Source organism: Pseudophryne corroboree, chromosome 2 (genome assembly GCF_028390025.1).
Source record: "Pseudophryne corroboree isolate aPseCor3 chromosome 2, aPseCor3.hap2, whole genome shotgun sequence".
In the NCBI taxonomy this organism is placed as follows: Eukaryota; Metazoa; Chordata; class Amphibia; order Anura; family Myobatrachidae; genus Pseudophryne; species Pseudophryne corroboree.
Window position 1 is genome coordinate 622,430,438 of NC_086445.1, and position 18,465 is coordinate 622,448,902.

An 18,465-nucleotide genomic window follows, 5' to 3' on the forward strand; every position below is an offset into this window, starting at 1 on the left:
GGCGGACTAGCCCTGTGCTGGACGTCCCCCCACATATCTGAGTTAACGATCGTAACTGTGCTAAACTTAGCACAGCTACGATCAACTCGGAATGACCCCCTGAATCTATGATTACTATGGCACTCCCAGTCTGGCTCTCCTTATTGGTTCAGCTTACTTTATAAGGCAGTCAGCCCAGCTCTTCTGTGCTGGTTATACAGTAGCTTGTGCCTTGTCAGTACAAGCTACTGGTCCGTGTTACCTGATCCTGTGAAGACTTGCCTGACTTGTGAATACTGTGACGGATTCTCTACTTGTTTGTTACCAAGTCCTCATCCTGTCTGTACCTACATTCAGTCTCAGTGTGTTTTAACTAGTGATGTGCACCGGACATTTTTCGGGTTTTGTGTTTTGGTTTTGGATTCGGTTCCGCAGCCGTGTTTTGGATTCGGACGCGTTTTGGCAACACCTCACCGAAAAATTTTTGTCGGTTTCGGGTGTGTTTTGGATTCGGGTGTTTTTTACAAAAAAAACTAAAAAACAGCTTAAATCATAGAATTTGGGGGTCATTTAGATCCCATAGTTTTATTAACCTCAATAACCATAATTTCCACTCATTTCCAGTCTATTCTGAACACCTCACACCTCACAATATTATTTTTAGTCCTAGAATTTGTACCGAGGTCGCTGGATGGCTAAGCTAAGCGACACAAGTGGCCGACACAAACACCTGGCCCATCTAGGAGTGGCACTGCAGTGTCAGGCAGGATGGCACTTCAAAAAAATAGTCCCCAAACAGCACATGATGCAAAGAAAAAAAGAGGCGCACCAAGGTGGCTGTGTGACTAAGCTAAGCGACACAAGTGGCCGACACAAACACCTGGCCCATCTAGGAGTGGCACTGCAGTGTCAGGCAGGATGGCACTTCAAAAAAATTGTCCCCAAACAGCACATGATGCAAAGAAAAAAAGAGGCGCACCAAGGTCGCTGTGTGACTAAGCTAAGCGACACAAGTGGCCGACACAAACACCTGGCCCATCTAGGAGTGGCACTGCAGTGTCAGGCAGGATGGCACTTCAAAAAAATTGTCCCCAAACAGCACATGATGCAAAGAAAAAAAGAGGCACACCAAGGTCGCTGTGTGACTAAGCTAAGCGACACAAGTGGCCGACACAAACACCTGGCCCATCTAGGAGTGGCACTGCAGTGTCAGACAGGATGGCACTTCAAAAGAATTGTCCCTAAACAGCACATGATGCAAAGAAAAATGAAAGAAAAAAGAGGTGCAAGATGGAATTGTCCTTGGGCCCTCCCACCCACCCTTATGTTGTATAAACAGGACATGAACACTTTAATGAACCCATCATTTCAGCGACAGGGTCTGCCACACGACTGTGACTGAAATGACTGGTTGGTTTGGGCCCCCACCAAAAAAAGAAGCAATCAATCTCTCCTTGCACAAACTGGCTCTACAGAGGCAAGATGTCCACCTCATAATCATCCTCCGATTCCTCACCCCTTTCACTGTGTACATCCCCCTCCTCACAGATTATTAATTCGTCCCCACTGGAATCCACCATCTCAGGTCCCTGTGTACTTTGTGGAGGCAATTGCTGCTGGTGAATGTCTCCACGGAGGAATTGATTATAATTAATTTTGATGAACATCATCTTCTCCACATTTTCTGGAAGTAACCTCGTACGCCGATTGCTGACAAGGTGAGCGGCTGCACTAAACACTCTTTCGGAGTACACACTGGAGGGAGGGCAACTTAGGTAGAATAAAGCCAGTTTGTGCAAGGGCCTCCAAATTGCCTCTTTTTCCTGCCAGTATACGTACGGACTGTCTGACGTGCCTACTTGGATGCGGTCACTCATATAATCCTCCACCATTCTTTCAATGGTGAGAGAATCATATGAAGTGACAGTAGACGACATGTCAGTAATCGTTGGCAGGTCCTTCAGTCCGGACCAGATGTCAGCACTCGCTCCAGACTGCCCTGCATCACCGCCAGCGGGTGGGCTCGGAATTCTAAGCCTTTTCCTCGCACCCCCAGTTGCGGGAGAATGTGAAGGAGGAGATGTTGACGGGTCACGTTCCGCTTGACTTGATAATTTTCTCACCAGCAGGTCTTTGAACCTCTGCAGACTTGTGTCTGCCGGAAAGAGAGATACAACGCAGGTTTTAAATCTAGGATCGAGCACGGTGGCCAAAATGTAGTGCTCTGATTTCAACAGATTGACCACCCGTGAATCCTGGTTAAGCGAATGAAGGGCTCCATCCACAAGTCCCACATGCCTAGCGGAATTGCTATGTTTTAGCTCCTCCTTCAATGTCTCCAGCTTCTTCTGCAAAAGCCTGATGAGGGGTATGACCTGACTCAGGCTGGCAGTGTCTGAACTGACTTCACGTGTGGCAAGTTCAAAGGGTTGCAGAACCTTGCACAACGTTGAAATCATTCTCCACTGCGCTTGAGTCAGGTGCATTCCCCCTCCTTTGCCTATATCATGGGCAGATGTATAGGCTTGAATGGCCTTTTGCTGCTCCTCCATCCTCTGAAGCATATAGAGGGTTGAATTCCACCTCGTTACCACCTCTTGCTTCAGATGATGGCAGGGCAGGTTCAGGAATGTTTGGTGGTGCTCCAGTCTTCTGTACGCGGTGGCTGAATGCCGAAAGTGGCCCGCAATTCTTCGGGCCACCGACAGCATCTCTTGCACGCCCCTGTCGTTTTTTAAATAATTCTGCACCACCAAATTCAATGTATGTGCAAAACATGGGACGTGCTGGAATTTGCCCAGATGTAATGCACGCACAATATTGCTGGCGTTGTCCGATGTCACAAATCCCCAGGAGAGTCCAATTGGGGTAAGCCATTCTGCGATGATCTTCCTCAGTTTCCGTAAGAGGTTGTCAGCTGTGTGCCTCTTCTGGATAGCGGTGATACAAAGCATAGCCTGCCTAGGAACGAGTTGGCATTTGCGAGATGCTGCTACTGGTGCCGCCGCTGCTGTTCTTGCTGCGGGAGGCAATACATCTACCCAGTGGGCTGTCACAGTCATATAGTCCTGAGTCTGCCCTGCTCCACTTGTCCACATGTCCGTGGTTAAGTGGACATTGGGTACAACTGCATTTTTTAGGACACTGGTGAGTCTTTTTCTGAGGTCTGTGTACATTTTCAGTATCGCCTGCCTAGAGAAATGGAACCTAGATGGTATTTGGTACCGGGGACACAGTACCTCAATCAAGTCTCTAGTTGGCTCTGAATTAACGGTGGATACCGGAACCACGTTTCTCACCGCCCAGGCTGCCAAGGCCTGAGTTATCTGCTTTGCAGCAGGATGACTGCTGTGATATTTCATCTTCCTCGCAAAGGACTGTTGGACAGTCAATTGCTTACTGGAAGTAGTACAAGTGGTCTTCCGACTTCCCTTCTGGGATGACGATCGACTCCCAGCAGCTACAACAGCAGCGCCAGCAGCAGTAGGCGTTACACTCAAGGATGCATCGGAGGAATCCCAGGCAGGAGAGGACTCGTCAGACTTACCAGTGACATGGCCTGCAGGACTATTGGCTTTCCTGGGTAAGGAGGAAATTGACACTGAGGGAGTTGGTGGTGTGGTTTGCAGGAGCTTGGTTACAAGAGGAAGGGATTTAGTGGTCAGTGGACTGCTTCCGCTGTCACCCAAAGTTTTTGAACTTGTCACTGACTTATGATGAATGCGCTGCAGGTGACGTATAAGGGAGGATGTTCCGAGGTGGTTAACGTCCTTACCCCTACTTATTACAGCTTGACAAAGGCAACACACAGCTTGACACCTGTTGTCCGCATTTGTGTTGAAATAATTCCACACCGAAGAGTTGATTTTTTTTGTATTTTGACTAGGCATGTCAATGGCCATATTCGTCCCATGGACAACAGGTGTCTCCCCGGGTGCCTGACTTAAACAAACCACCTCACCATCAGAATCCTCCCTGTCAATTTCCTCCCCAGCGCCTGCAACACCCATATCCTCATCCTGGTGTACTTCAACAGTGACATCTTCAATTTGACTATCAGGAACTGGACTGCGGGTGCTCCTTCCAGCACTTGCAGGGGGCGTGCAAATGGTGGAAGGCGCAAGCTCTTCCCGTCCAGTGTTGGGAAGGTCAGGCATCGCAACCGACACAATTGGACTCTCCTTGGGGATTTGTGATTTAGAAGAACGCACAGTTCTTTGCTGTGCTTTTGCCAGCTTAAGTCTTTTCATTTTTCTAGCGAGAGGATGAGTGCTTCCATCCTCATGTGAAGCTGAACCACTAGCCATGAACATAGGCCAGGGCCTCAGCCGTTCCTTGCCACTCCGTGTCGTAAATGGCATATTGGCAAGTTTACGCTTCTCCTCAGACGCTTTTAATTTTGATTTTTGGGTAATTTTACTGAACTTTTGTTTTTTGGATTTTACATGCTCTCTACTATGACATTGGGCATCGGCCTTGGCAGATGATGTTGATGGCATTTCATCGTCTCGACCATGACTAGTGGCAGCAGCTTCAGCACGAGGTGGAAGTGGATCTTGATCTTTCCCTATTTTAACCTCCACATTTTTGTTCTCCATTTTTTTATGTGTGGAATTATATGCTAGTAACTATCAATAGCAATGGCCTACTACTATATATACTGCGCACAACTGAAATGCACCACAGGTATGGATGGATAGTATACTTGACGACACAGAGGTAGGTAGAGCAGTGGCCAGAGCCGGCCATAGGCATAGGCAAACTAGGCAATTGCCTAGGGCATTTGATATGCCTAGGGGCATCAGCAGCTTCTGCTGATTAAAATGATATGTGGCATGCCTATATTCTGTATGTAGCATTTCATATGCAGATACAGCCACAGTCTCACACAGTATATAGGCATGCTGCATATCAATTTAATCAGCAGAAGCTGCTTGTGCATCCTAGCCACATAGCAATGCAAATAAGATGCATTTTCATTTAAAAAAAGGTGCCCGACGTTAGCATTGATGCAAGATTTGTGAGGACACATCTGTATCCAAGCAGAGGCAGAGGTCACAGTGTTAGTGGAAGTGTGAGTGCTGTGTGCATGTGAGTGGGTTGGTTGTGCAGGAGTGTTCGGAATATGTGTAAGGAGCATTATGTGTGTCATGTAAAAATGCATTAATAATGTGCAACATATGTGTAAAGGGCCACTATGTGTGTCATTATGTGTATAAGGGCGTTAATAATGTGCGGCATATGTGTAACAGGGTACTACTGTATGTGTGTCATTATGTGTATTGGGGCACTAATAATGTGCAGCAAATGTGTAGGGGGCACTATGTGTGTCATTATGTGTATAAGGGCATTATTAATGTGCGGCATATGTGTAAGGGACATTATGTGTAAAGGGGCATTAATAAAGGTTGTCATAATGTGTAAGGTGCATTATGTTTATAAGGACATTAATGTGTCTCATATGTGTAAGGGGCATTACTGTGTGGAATTGTGTATAAATGCATTACTAATGTGTGGCATTATGTGTATAAGGTGCTCTACTATGTGGCGTTGCATATAGAAAGGGCACTACTGTGTCGTCTAATGTGAATAAAGAGCAGCAATAAGGTGTGGTGTAATGTGAATAATGAGCAATTCAGTGTGATGTAATGTGAATAAGGGGCTCTACTGTGAGGGGTAACGTTTATAAGGTAAAGTGATACTACTGTGTGTAATATGAATTATGGACACTATTGCAAGGTAAAATGTGAATAAAGTTGCAGTACTGTGTGGCGTAATTGGAATTGGGGTTACTATTGTGTGGCCATGCCTCTTCCCAGCAAGAAGATGCCCCTTTTTGGGCTGTGCGTCAAATGTGCGAACTGTTTCTATTTAAAATATAGGGGGTACAAGGACTGCTATGGGTGAGGGGTGATGGTGCTGGGAAAGAGGTGCAAGGTCAGAGGCAGAACCAGTGGTGGTGCTAGGGGGCACCAGCCAAAATCTTGCCTAGGGCATCATGTTGGTTAGGGCCGGCTCGGGCAGTGGCCTTCCGTACTGTACTGCTATATATACTGGTGGTCACTGTCAGCAATCTGCAAAACTAAAATGCACCACAGGTATAGAATGTAGATGGATAGTATACTTAATGACGACACAGAGGTAGGTACAGCAGTGGCCTTCCGTACCGTACTGCTATATATAGTATACTGGTGGTCACTGTGTCAACAAACTGCAAAACTAAAATGCACCACAGGTATAGAATGTAGATGGATAGTATACTTAATGACGACACAGAGGTAGGTACAGCAGTGGCCTTCCGTACCGTACTGCTATATATAGTATACTGGTGGTCACTGTGTCAGCAAACTGCAAAACTAAAATGCACCACAGGTATAGAATGTAGATGGATAGTATACTTAATGACGACACAGAGGTAGGTACAGCAGTGGCCTTCCGTACTGCTATATATAGTATACTGGTGGTCACTGTGTCAGCAAACTGCAAAACTAAAATGCACCACAGGTATAGAATGTAGATGGATAGTATACTTAATGACGACACAGAGGTAGGTACAGCAGTGGCCTTCCGTACCGTACTGCTATATATACTGGTGGTCACTGTGTCAGCAAACTGCACAACTGAAATGCACCACAGGTATAGAATCTAGATGGATAGTATACTTAATGACGACACAGAGGTAGGTACAGCAGTGGCCTACTGTACCGTAATGCTATATATTATCTACTGGTGGTCACTGGTCAGCAAAACTCTGCACTGTACTCCTCCTATATAATATTATACTGGTGGTCCCCAGTCCCCACAATAAAGCAGCACACTGAGCACAGATATGGAGTGTTTTTCAGGCAGACAACGTATACTGGTGGTCACTGTCAGCAAAACTCTGCACTGTACTCCTGCTATATAATACAGCTGCTCCCCAGTCCCCACAATTAAGCAGTGTGAGCACAGATATATGCAGCACACTGAGCACAGATAAGGAACGTTTTTTTCAGGCAGAGAACGGATAAAACTGGTGGTCACTGATCAGCAAAACTCTGCACTGTACTTCTCCTATATTATACAGCTGCTCCCCAGCCCTCCCCACAATTAAGCAATAGTGCACAATCAAGTTCAACAATAACGGAGAGGACGCCAGCCACATCCTCTCCCTAACATTTCCAATGCACGAGTGAAAATGGCGGCGACGCGCGGCTGCTTATATAGAATCCAAATCTCGCGAGAATCCGACAGCGGGATGATGACGTTCGGGCGCGCTCGGGTTACCCGAGCCATACGGGAGAATCCGAGTATGGCTCGGACCCGTGTAAAAAGGGTGAAGTTCGGGGGGGTTCGGTTTCCGAGAAACCGAACCCGCTCATCACTAGTTTTAACCCTCCATCTGCCATCTTAGTGTTCCTGTGCTCAGCCTGCAAGAGAACCAACTGCACAGTGCCTGCTTTCCATCTCACAGTGCCTTATCTGCCCACGATGAAATCTGGACCAGCCCTGATCATAACCCTGTGTGCTACTTGTTGTTCATTTACCCTCAGTTATATTGCAGCTCATTATCCTGTGGTCTGTAGCCTGTGGAGTGTGAGCCCATACTGCTAAAGGTTTAAGGTAACATAAGTACTGGTGTGCTCGTTGTGCAGTGAGGGGCTGTCATTGGCAGAAGGCCCTCTCACCTGCTCTAGGGGTCTCACTCAAATTGTGCTGTAGTTCCCTAACATCACCTTGATTTGAAGCTAAGTGCAGGCTGTGAGAAGGTCATTGTGTGAAGAGGCAAGCTCCTGCATCTTCCTGTCTAGAAGCTCTGTCTATCGTCCCAGGCCCACCAGTTCCGCTCAGAGTGATTGCACTGATGATTCCACACAAGCTAGTTTATCAGCACGGAAGACCGAAAACATTTGAAACATTGAATGAGTGGTGAGAGGGCTTGTGAGCACCAGATCTAAGTAGAGAAAAACAGCTGGGAAATGGCAGGCACTGGACGATGGTAATACAGTTACATAAGATCAGTTACTGCATGGGTGGGATTACATTAACCATACACAGGTCTCATGGTGGAAGGCAGCACAAGCTCATGCTTATTGAACTGTGAGAAACAACTCAGAAGTGGTTGTTAAGACTCAGGAAGAGGATGTTAATTTTAGGCTGAGGGTAGGGGGGGGGGTTAGGTTTAGGCACCCCCAGGGAGGGTTAGGCTGCGGGGGATGGAGGGTCATGTTTCGGTTACAGGGAGGGGAGGTTTACAGCTAGGCTGTGGGGGGAGGGTTATGGGGGCCACTGGGGGAAGGTAAGTCTACTTACCTTTCCCCTGTCAGGATTTTATTCACTGTCAAGATGCCGCAGTCGATATTCTGCTGAACCCAAACCCTGCAGATCCATTTGATTGCTGCACAGTAAAAAGTTTGTTAATGCAGCCTCTGTATTGCAGCACATCTGTCCTCTGCAGCACCAGTAAAGAGCAGCAGGAACTTCAACAGAACAAATATTTTGAATATTGGCCCTCATTCCGAGTTGATCGGTCGCAAGGCGAATTTAGCAGAGTTACACACGCTAAGCCGCCGCCTACTGGGAGTGAATCTTAGCTTCTTAAAATTGCGACCGATGTATTCGCAATATTGCGATTACTAACTACTTAGCAGTTTCAGAGTAGCTTCAGACTTACTCTGCCTGTGCGATCAGTTCAGTGCTTGTCGTTCCTGGTTGACGTCACAAACACACCCAGCGTTCGCCCAGGCACTCCCACCGTTTCTCCGGCCACTCCTGCGTTTTTTCCGGAAACGGTAGCGTTTTCAGCCACACGCCCCTGAAACGCCGTGTTTCCGCCCAGTAACACCCATTTCCTGTCAATCACATTACGTTCGCCGGAGCGATGAAAAAGCCGTGAGTAAAATTACTTTCTACATAGCAAAGTTACTTGGCGCAGTCGCAGTGCGAACATTGCGCATGCGTACTAAGCGGATTTTCATTGCGATGCGATGAAAAATACCGAGCGAACAACTCGGAATGAGGGCCATTGTTTGTAGAGAACATATAGAGCCAGTAGACACTCTATTGTGGCACTACAGGTCCCAGCCGCACAGCATATATGTACAGCATGCACCTACAATATAGACCTCCTCAGTCAGGCAGTCTCACTTTGTTAAATCCTCCTATATGTTAATTTATTACACCTAGCAGTCTAGGAGGGGATGCGGTTAAGACACTGGCTGTCAGGATCCCAGCAGTCAGAATACCGATGGCGGAATCCTGACACCTGTCAGAATGCTGACACTGGAATCCCGACAGGGTCAGGAGACTGATGCCAGAATCCCGACAGCCTGCATCACAATCGTAAGTATAGTGGGCGGGTAGGACCAGGGGAGGTTAGAGTTAGGCTGCAGGGGGGAGGATAGGGCTGGTTGCGGGGAGGAAGGTTACGGTTAGGCACCACCGGGGGGAAGTTAGGGTTAGGCATTAAGGGGAGGTTAGGGTTAGGCTGTGGGGTTAGGGTTAGGGGGTAGGGGAGAAGGGATAACGGGGGTAATTCTGAGTTGATCGCAGCAGCAAGAAAGTTAGCAATTGGGCAAAACCATGTGCACTGCAGGGGGGGCAGATATAACATTTGCAGAGAGAGTTAGATTTGGGTAGGTTATTTTATTTCTGTGCAGGGTAAATACTGGCTGCTTTATTTTTACACTGCAAATTAGATTGCAGATTGAACACACCACACACAATCTAACTCTCTCTGCACATGTTATATCTGCCTCCCCTGCAGTGCACATGGTTTTGCCCAACTGCTAACAAAATTCCTGCTGCGATCAACTTGGAATTACCCCCAACATACTTACCTCTCCCCTGTAGGGATTTCAAAGATTGGGATGCCAGCATCTGTATTGTGACCGCCGGCATCCTGTCTGCCGATCAAACATACTCAACCCATCTAGGAGTAGTCCAGGAGCGTTCTAACCACAAACTGGAAAAAATATCTCCAGTCCCAAGTGAGAAGGAGCCGCCGAGAGCAGAAAGGAGCAGTTTACAGACCTTGGTCTTTCACAGATATACAGGAGACAGCAGGGCCCTGAGAATCAGGCAGCTTCCAGTGGCATGGTGGGTCTCCGATAGTGGCAGTAGCAGAATTAGGAGCCTGGGTTACAGGAGCCCACAATATCCTGCATCCATGTGCTGTCTGTTGAGTGGCCAGACTGGAGAGCAAGGTAAGTGAGCAGTTCTCTCCAGCAGTGGCACTTTGTCATCTGCAAGAAGCCTTCCTGATAGCGATGGCAGATGGTGGATTCAGTGCGAGCAGTGGGCTGGTTACAGACTGGATTAACACTGCAGGTGGGTCTCTTCGCTTGGAAGCAGTGGGGATCCACACTAAGACAGAAGGGGAGAGGGGTGGATAGGTCGCAGCCAACAATGCTACAGAAGCTGCAAATAGTATACAGTACCCAGAGCAAGTATTTAATCATCATCAGTGAATTTGACATACAAATATTGAGGATGAGGCGCCACGCCACAGTCTTATTAAATGAAGTAAGTGAGTTTTCATCCATAAACCAATGTTTCAAGACCTGGACAGTTTTTTCATCAGGGTATACAAACATGTAAAAACTGTCCAGGTCTTGAAAAGTCAGCTTATGCCTGATATCTCACTTACTTGATTTAACAAGACTTTTAAGTATGGCCTCATCCTTAATTTTCTGGGATAATCTGCAGCTATATACTGTACTATATTTTATATATATATATATCTGTCAGGATCCATCCTATCTGGATTCTTTGGAACCTGTATTTGTCTATAGATGAATCTGAAGAGAGGATGGGTAAGATACTTGCTTGATTAGCTTCTGGAGTAATGGCTAGAATTAGGAATGTTGAACACTGGACTAATACTGGTGGAGCTGAACACCAGACGGAACTGGTGGCACTTAGACTGAACACCGGGATGGCACCGGTAGGACTGAACACTGGACTGCAGCCAATGGATGAGAGCTGGACACTGGGCCAGAATCAGTAAAACTGGACACTGGGATGTGACCAATGGATGAGAGCTGGATAGCGAGCCAGGACTGGCCAAACTGGACATTGGGCTGGGACCAGTCAATGAGAGCTGGACACTGGGACAGAACCAGTGATGCTTGATACCGGACTGGAATCAGTGATGCTGAGACTGGGCTGGAACCGGTGGTGCTTGAGACCAGGCTGGAACCGGCTTTGCTGGAGAATGGGCTGAGCTAAAGACTGGTCTGGAACCGGTGATGTCTCTGACTGGGCTGGGACAAGTGATACTTCTGACCAGGTTGGGACCAGTAGTTCTGGTAAATGGGTATTGCAGGCTTCAATGGTGCTACAAGCAGGTTAAAGCTGAGCTTGAACTAGAAATATAGTTTCCTCAGTACACTTGAAGACTGAGTATGTTCAGGTACTTATACTGTGGCAGGAAGCAGAGAAAATGAACACACAATAATATATGCTTGCTACAGGAGAATGCTGGAGAAATCAGGGAAACTGTGCTAACAGCACAGAACTGAGATAAAGGGCCTAATTCAGCCCTGTTCGCTCGCTAGGGGTTTTTTGCACTGCTGTGAACAGATAGTCGCCGCCCATAGGGCAGTGTATTTTTGCTTTGCAAGTGTGCGATTGCATGTGCAGCCGAGCTGTACGAAAAAGCTTTGTGCAGTTTCTGAGTTGCCCAGGACTTACTCAGCCACTGCGATCACTTCAGCCTGTCCGGGGCGGAATTGACATCAGACACCCACCCTGCAAACACTTGGACACACCTGCGTTTTTCCAACCACTCCCAGAAAATGGTCATTTGCCACCCACAAACGCCCTCTTCCTGTCAATCTCCTTGCGATCGGCTGTGTGAATGGATTCTTCGTACAATCCATCACACAGCAACGATCCGTTTTGTACCCGTGCGATGTGCCTGCGCATTGCGGTGTATATGCATGCGCAGTTCTGACCTGATCGCAGCGCAGCGAAAAATCCTAGCGTGCGATCAGGTCTGAATGACTCCCAAAGTCCTTTAGATTGAAACTTGAAGCAGATTAATAGCTATGAAACTCTGAAGTGGACGAACAACCTATAGAGAGAGTCACAGCAAAACTAAGATACTGGCATATAAACAAGGCTGTTGAATTCAGGAGCTGATTCCAGCAGAGCTGTACTTTAGAACACTGGAGAGATTTGTAATTAGTGAAGTGCAGCTGGAATCAATACTGGTTAGTGAGACTGACGTAACAGGTAATATTTGTATCTTGGAATACAGAGGATTAGATGATTAGATGCACTGGAAACACAAGGATAATCTGCAGCTTGGAAAGTACAGCAGAGCTGATACTTGCAAAGAGAAAACCCAGCAATACTGTAATCACACTAATAATTGCAGACTTGCTAGACAGGAGCCAGAAATTCAGCAATGTGACTTATAGCTCTGGCAGTGAGATGGAAAACAGGAAGGAATTATATAGGAGCTGCAGATCTCCGATTGGCTGCCAGAGTCAGCTGAGACAAGAAGCACACTGACTGGAGGAGATGCATTCAGCTGACAAGATCCAACATGGCAACATCCAAGCATCAGCTATTTGTATATATATACTAGAGATGCACGTCGACCCTGTGTTTTAGTTTTGCATCTAAATTAAGTTTTGGTTCTAAATTGACAAAACCACCCTCACATATTCTGTTTTGATTTTGGACCCATACATTTATTTAATTGCTATAATCATGTAATTTGGCCCAATTTTAGTTCCTACAGTATTATTAACCACAACAACATTCATTTCCAGTAATTTCCTGTCAATTTTGACCACATCACAGCTCATAATTTTGTTTTCATTCAGTTTAGGTCAAAAGGTTGCATTGAGCTAGCCGCACTAAGCAAACAACAGCAGTGGGCGACACAAACACATGGCAGTTCAACTCAATTCTGTGAAACAGAGTGGCACTGTAGTGGCAGACAGGATGGCAGTTTAATAAACTATATGATCCATAGAAAGTAATCAAGAATGTTTTCATAGATCAGAGGCCTGAAGGAGGTGGTGTATGTGTGGAGTGGAATGCATGTTAAGGAAGAAACAATTAATTCATACATTAATTTCATTTCATTGTTCAATTCCCAAAAATATGATCCGTGGTGACATGATGGGTCAACAGTGAAAAAGGTTGACAGACACCAAATGGTCAGCATGCATATGGACAACATAGTCAAAAGGTTAATATGACAATGGTCAACACATAACAAAAACATTAAAAACTCATGTCAACCTTTTCATGTTAATGTAATTGTTTGATTGACTAAGAAAATTTATAAGGGAGGAGGGAGGATAGTATGGTTTTAATCTGGTTTTAGTTCTCCTGTTTAACAAAAAAATATATGCAGGGATGTCATAGCAAAATGGCTTACCCTGCTAAAAGTGTCCTGAGAATTTGTAATTTCCGATGTACGGATGTAACATTGTGAGAGCTTTACAACTGCTGAATATGAACATGTTCCGTGTTTTGCCCACACAATAAACTTGGTGGTTCAGATTTTTTTTTTTAAATGACATGGGCACACAGGAGATGCTGTCGGTGGCCAAGACATTTCTGGACATTTTCAGCATATAGAAGATTTCAGCAGAATAGTTCCATTTGTCATGCCATCAACTGAAGCAAAGGTAGTGACCAGGTGGAATTGCACTGTTTATATGCTTCAGTGAATGGAGGAACAGCAACAAGCCATCAAAATCTACACAAGAAGTTATAACATAGGGTGAGGAGCACCCTGGAAAATACTCTGTTTTATGCAAGCTACTGAACCTGGGTTGGGGCTGTTTCACCGGCAGACAGGATCCCAGCGGCCAGCATCCCGACCCCGGAATCCCAGCCGCAGAATGCCGGCAGATGGATGAGCGCAATGAAGCCCCTTGTGGGCTCGGTGGTGAGCTACGCTTGCCACAAGTTCTATTCCCACTCTATGGGTGTTGTGGACACCCATGAGTGGGAATAGTCCCTGTTAGTCAGCATGCCGACTGTTGGGATGTTTAGGGGGTGGGATGGAGGTGTCGGTATTAAGACCGCCGGTCACATAAATACATCCCACTGAAATCAATTGAAGTAGGAACTAATGAAATGTATAAAAAGTCTCATGTTCATAAAAATTAACTACAAATATGAAGAGGAAGACCTTTCCTGCCTAATGCAACAAAGTACAGAGACTTCTGTAATGGTGGATTCCAGTATTGAAAATTTTATATTTTTTTGGCAGTAAACTTTATTAGAGGTGATTTGTTTTGTAAAGTACAGAATTATTTTGATTTCAAGTGCCCTTTAAAAACCCTCTATGCCCTTGAGCACTGGCTTTAGTAGATGCTGAAGCACTAATATCATGATTATCATAACTGTTAGTAGCCTCAGAACTAGTACTTGGTTGCTGCTCCTGCTCTTCCATCGACTGATCGTGATCCATATTGACTCACTGTGTTTATATTAGAGATGAGCTATTCAGTTTCCTTGGAATCCAAGCTGCTCTGAACTTCCAGAATCAAAGCTCCTCCAAACTTCCAGGATCTGAGTCTTCCCGAGCCGCGGATCGGGTTTTCCCACCAGACTCGGATTCCACTTTGAGACAAAACGTCATCCTCCAGACGTCAGATACTTGTGGTTTTGGATTCCATATAAGGCACCAAGGCTGGGACTCAGCATAATTTCACTCTTAGGAATGCTGCTGCATGCTGCGCTGCCTTTGGCTGTATTTACTGTGCTGTGTCAGACTCCAGACTTATAATTGGCTGTGCTCTGTATAAAGTCAGTGTATAGGGGGCACGCTGCAGTATGCTGCACGGTACTCTGCTGTATTTACTGTGCTCTGTCAGACTCCAGACTTACAAGTGGCTGTGCTCTGTATATAGTCAGTGTATAGGGGGCACGTTGCTGTATTCTGCGCTTTACCATGCTGTAAATTGCCTGTGCTGTGTCCATCTAAAGTGGCTGCTCACAAGCAGCACTAGACTGTGTATTGTATGACTCACTGTCAGATATTATGCTATTGCTTGTGCTGTCTGGTGCGCTTTACCCTAGTGTGATTTGTTCACATGCGTATATAGGGGGTCATTCCGAGTTGTTCGCTCGTTGCCGATTTTCGCAACGGAGCGATTAAGGCAAAAATGCGCATGCGCATGGTATGCAGTGCGCATGCGCTAAGTATTTTAGCACAAAACTTAGTAGATTTACTCACGTCCGAACGAAGAATTTTCATCGTTGAAGTGATCGGAGTGTGATTGACAGGAAGTGGGTGTTTCTGGGCGGAAACTGACCGTTTTCTGGGAGTGTGCGGAAAAACGCAGGCGTGCCAGGATAAAACGCGGGAGTGTCTGGAGAAACGGGGGAGTGGCTGGCCGAACGCAGGGCGTGTTTGTGACGTCAAACCAGGAACGAAACGGGCTGAGCTGATCGCAGTGTAGGAGTAAGTCTCGAGCTACTCAGAAACTGCTAAGAATTTTCTATTCGCAATTCTGCTAATCTTTCGTTCTCTATTCTGCTAAGCTAAGATACACTCCCAGAGGGTGGCGGCCTAGCGTGTGCAATGCTGCTAAAATCTGCTAGCGAGCGAGCAACTCGGAATGAGGGCCATAAGCCCTGGGACTCCACACAGATTAAACCGAGTTGCAAGCTAAATTATATATATATATAGAGAGAGAGAGAGAGAGAGAGAGAGAGAGAGAGATAGACTGTATATATATTATGGTGCGCTTTATCCTAATGGGCTTTGTTCACGTGCATATATAATCCCTGTGGCTCCACGCAGTTTGAACTGAGCTTCAAGTGAAAAAAAAATGGTTCTATTGTTTGTTCTGTTTGGTGCACTTTACTCTAGTGCACTTTGTTCATGTGCATCTAAAAGCCCTGTGACTCCACACAGTGATCTGCAAATTGTAAAATGAGTAACGATTAGTTTAGAGAAAAGCAACCAAATTCTAGCGCTGCTGCCACCAGTCATGCACCACTTTTCATTTCTGCCACTGCTGTGTGGCAATGTTTCTTAGATGTGCTATAATCTGTTGTGTGTTTGTACCGCTGCTCTGTTGCTTAGTAACCAGCCAGCTCGCTGCAGCCTTTGGCCTAAAGCAGATTAAAACAATATTGTGAACTGTGAGGTGGACAGAATTGACTGGAAATTAATGTCATTGAGGTTAGTAAAACTCTTGGAACAAAAAAGGCCCAAATTCTGTGATTTTAGCTTTTTTGTCATTTTTTTTTTGGGGGGTGGGGGGCTGGGGGGGGTAGCCAATCCAGAACCAAAACCAGCAGCATCCAAAATCCAAAACCAGATGGTGGATTAGAACCCAAACCAGCAAAAATGGTATAGCATGCATCTCTAGTTAATTATTAATGCAGTGGCACGGCCTTGTCCTGAACACACACAGGTTTAAAAAACAAAACACTTCTCTGTTATTTAACAATTGACCATTTTACACTGCGGCTCACAGTGCTTATGTTATTAATGTGGTGGCACGGCCTGACTCTGAACACACACAAGGTTTTTTTTGTTTTGTTTTTAGGTTTTTTTTATCTTTATTTTTTTAGACAATGCTGCAAATTACTGTGCTTATAGTAACAGTGGCACGCACCAGAGTGCACCAATTTTATTTATTTATTTAACCAATATAGGGTTAATGCTGCACTGCAGGCAGTGACTAAAACAAAACAACAGTTTGCATCAAGGATTATTGCTGCCCCTGTATTAGTAGCTATGGACTGCATTGTGGGCAGTTACAGCACCAGTAAAAGATTGATGCTGCTCTGGGCAGCACTGTGGGCACTGACAAAAAAACAACACCAGTGTGCACTAAGGGTTAATGCTCATTTGGGTACAGCACTAGTGTGATACACTTAGACATAGAGATGTCCATGCACAATAATAAATAAAAACAATATTTTGTTAACCACCTACCTATAAAACTAGCTTGGCCAGTATTAACACTAAGTAAGGGACATATGGGTGCCACTGCCCATCAAACAGTGTCCTCCTGTGGGCTTTGAATCTTTTTATGTGTAAATTGTTTTTATTGATTAACATTCAATAATTCCATGTACTGTACACATATCATAGACCAGGACAAAGAACACAAAGAACATAAAATAGAGAATCAGCAACAAAACATCAGTACAATAAGTACAAATGCTGTTTCCAAAAAAATAAATTGTGTCCATAATGTTCTGTTTTACATAAAAACTTAAAAACCACACCCTGTTTCAAGACTCAACATGTATACTAGTGTCAAAACAGAAGAAAAAGAGAAGAAAAGAACATAAAGGAAAAAGAAATAAGATGAAGGGAAAAAACAAGAAAGGAGTAGACAGGGAAATTAAAAGAGAAGAAAGAGAGCTCGCAGCCTGGTGTTATGTGAAAAAAGGGAAAATTCAACCAAACTATAACAATAGGAAAAGTATTTCCTGCCAGCCCACATTAAGAAAACTAAACAATAAAATAATAAAAGTCCAACCAGTCTCACACCTCCACCTATCTACTATCTGGGCAGCTGTGTAATGACTTATAATGATCCGATTCCTTGTACATCAGCCAGGGTTACCAGGTCGCTGTAAAGGCCTGGAGTTCCAGGCCAAAGAGAAATTAAGGTTATCCATAATCATGTAGTTTTCTATGCAAGCACACCATTCAGTCATGGTGGTGGTAGTAACTGACCTCCAGTGTACTAAGAATATGTTGAAGTAGAATTCTTATTGTGACTGAGGTCTCTGTAGGAGATTTAGCAACCAAAGGCTAGGTCATGAGGGCAAGTCTTCCTGGAGAATGAGACTGGTCATTTCTATCACATTATGCCAAAAAGGTTGAAGGCGCAGTCATTTCCAACATTTGTGTAGAGGAGTTCCGACAATTGCCATACATCTCCAATAAGTGGTAGGGACTCCAGGCTACATTTTATCCAGCAGATTAGGGCAGCGATACCAGCAAGAGAGTACCTTGTAATGCGTTGCCATTACTAAAACATTGCTGAGCTAGAAATTGTGTTACTGAGTATATCCGGACAGTCGTCCTCACCCACCAAGCCCTGCAAGTCAGATTCCCATTCACTCATAAATTTAGGCGTAGAGGAAAAAACCTGGTCAATTACTACTAACCCATAGATAAAGGAAAGGGAGTGACATAGGAAAGGGATTGACATTGGAAAAGGCACATATCTTCAAATGGAGCGGTCGCACATCCGCAATCTGCAGGGACATGTAGACCCATTAGGAAATGTTTTATCTGTAGATACCTCCATATTTCATTATTGGGTAGGTCCCATTTAGCTTGGGTTGTTGGGAAACTAATTTTACAGGAAAAGCCCATTAATTGGTCCACCCTATGTATACCCCATAAGTGCCACAACCTGAAAGAAATAGGCAGGATTCCCAGAGGAAAAACCAGATTCCCAAACAATGGGGTAAGAGGGGAAGGGGAGGACGAGAGGAGTGGTTGAGCATGTACGCCAGCAAAAGATAATAGGCAAGGGACATGTGGGTGCCACT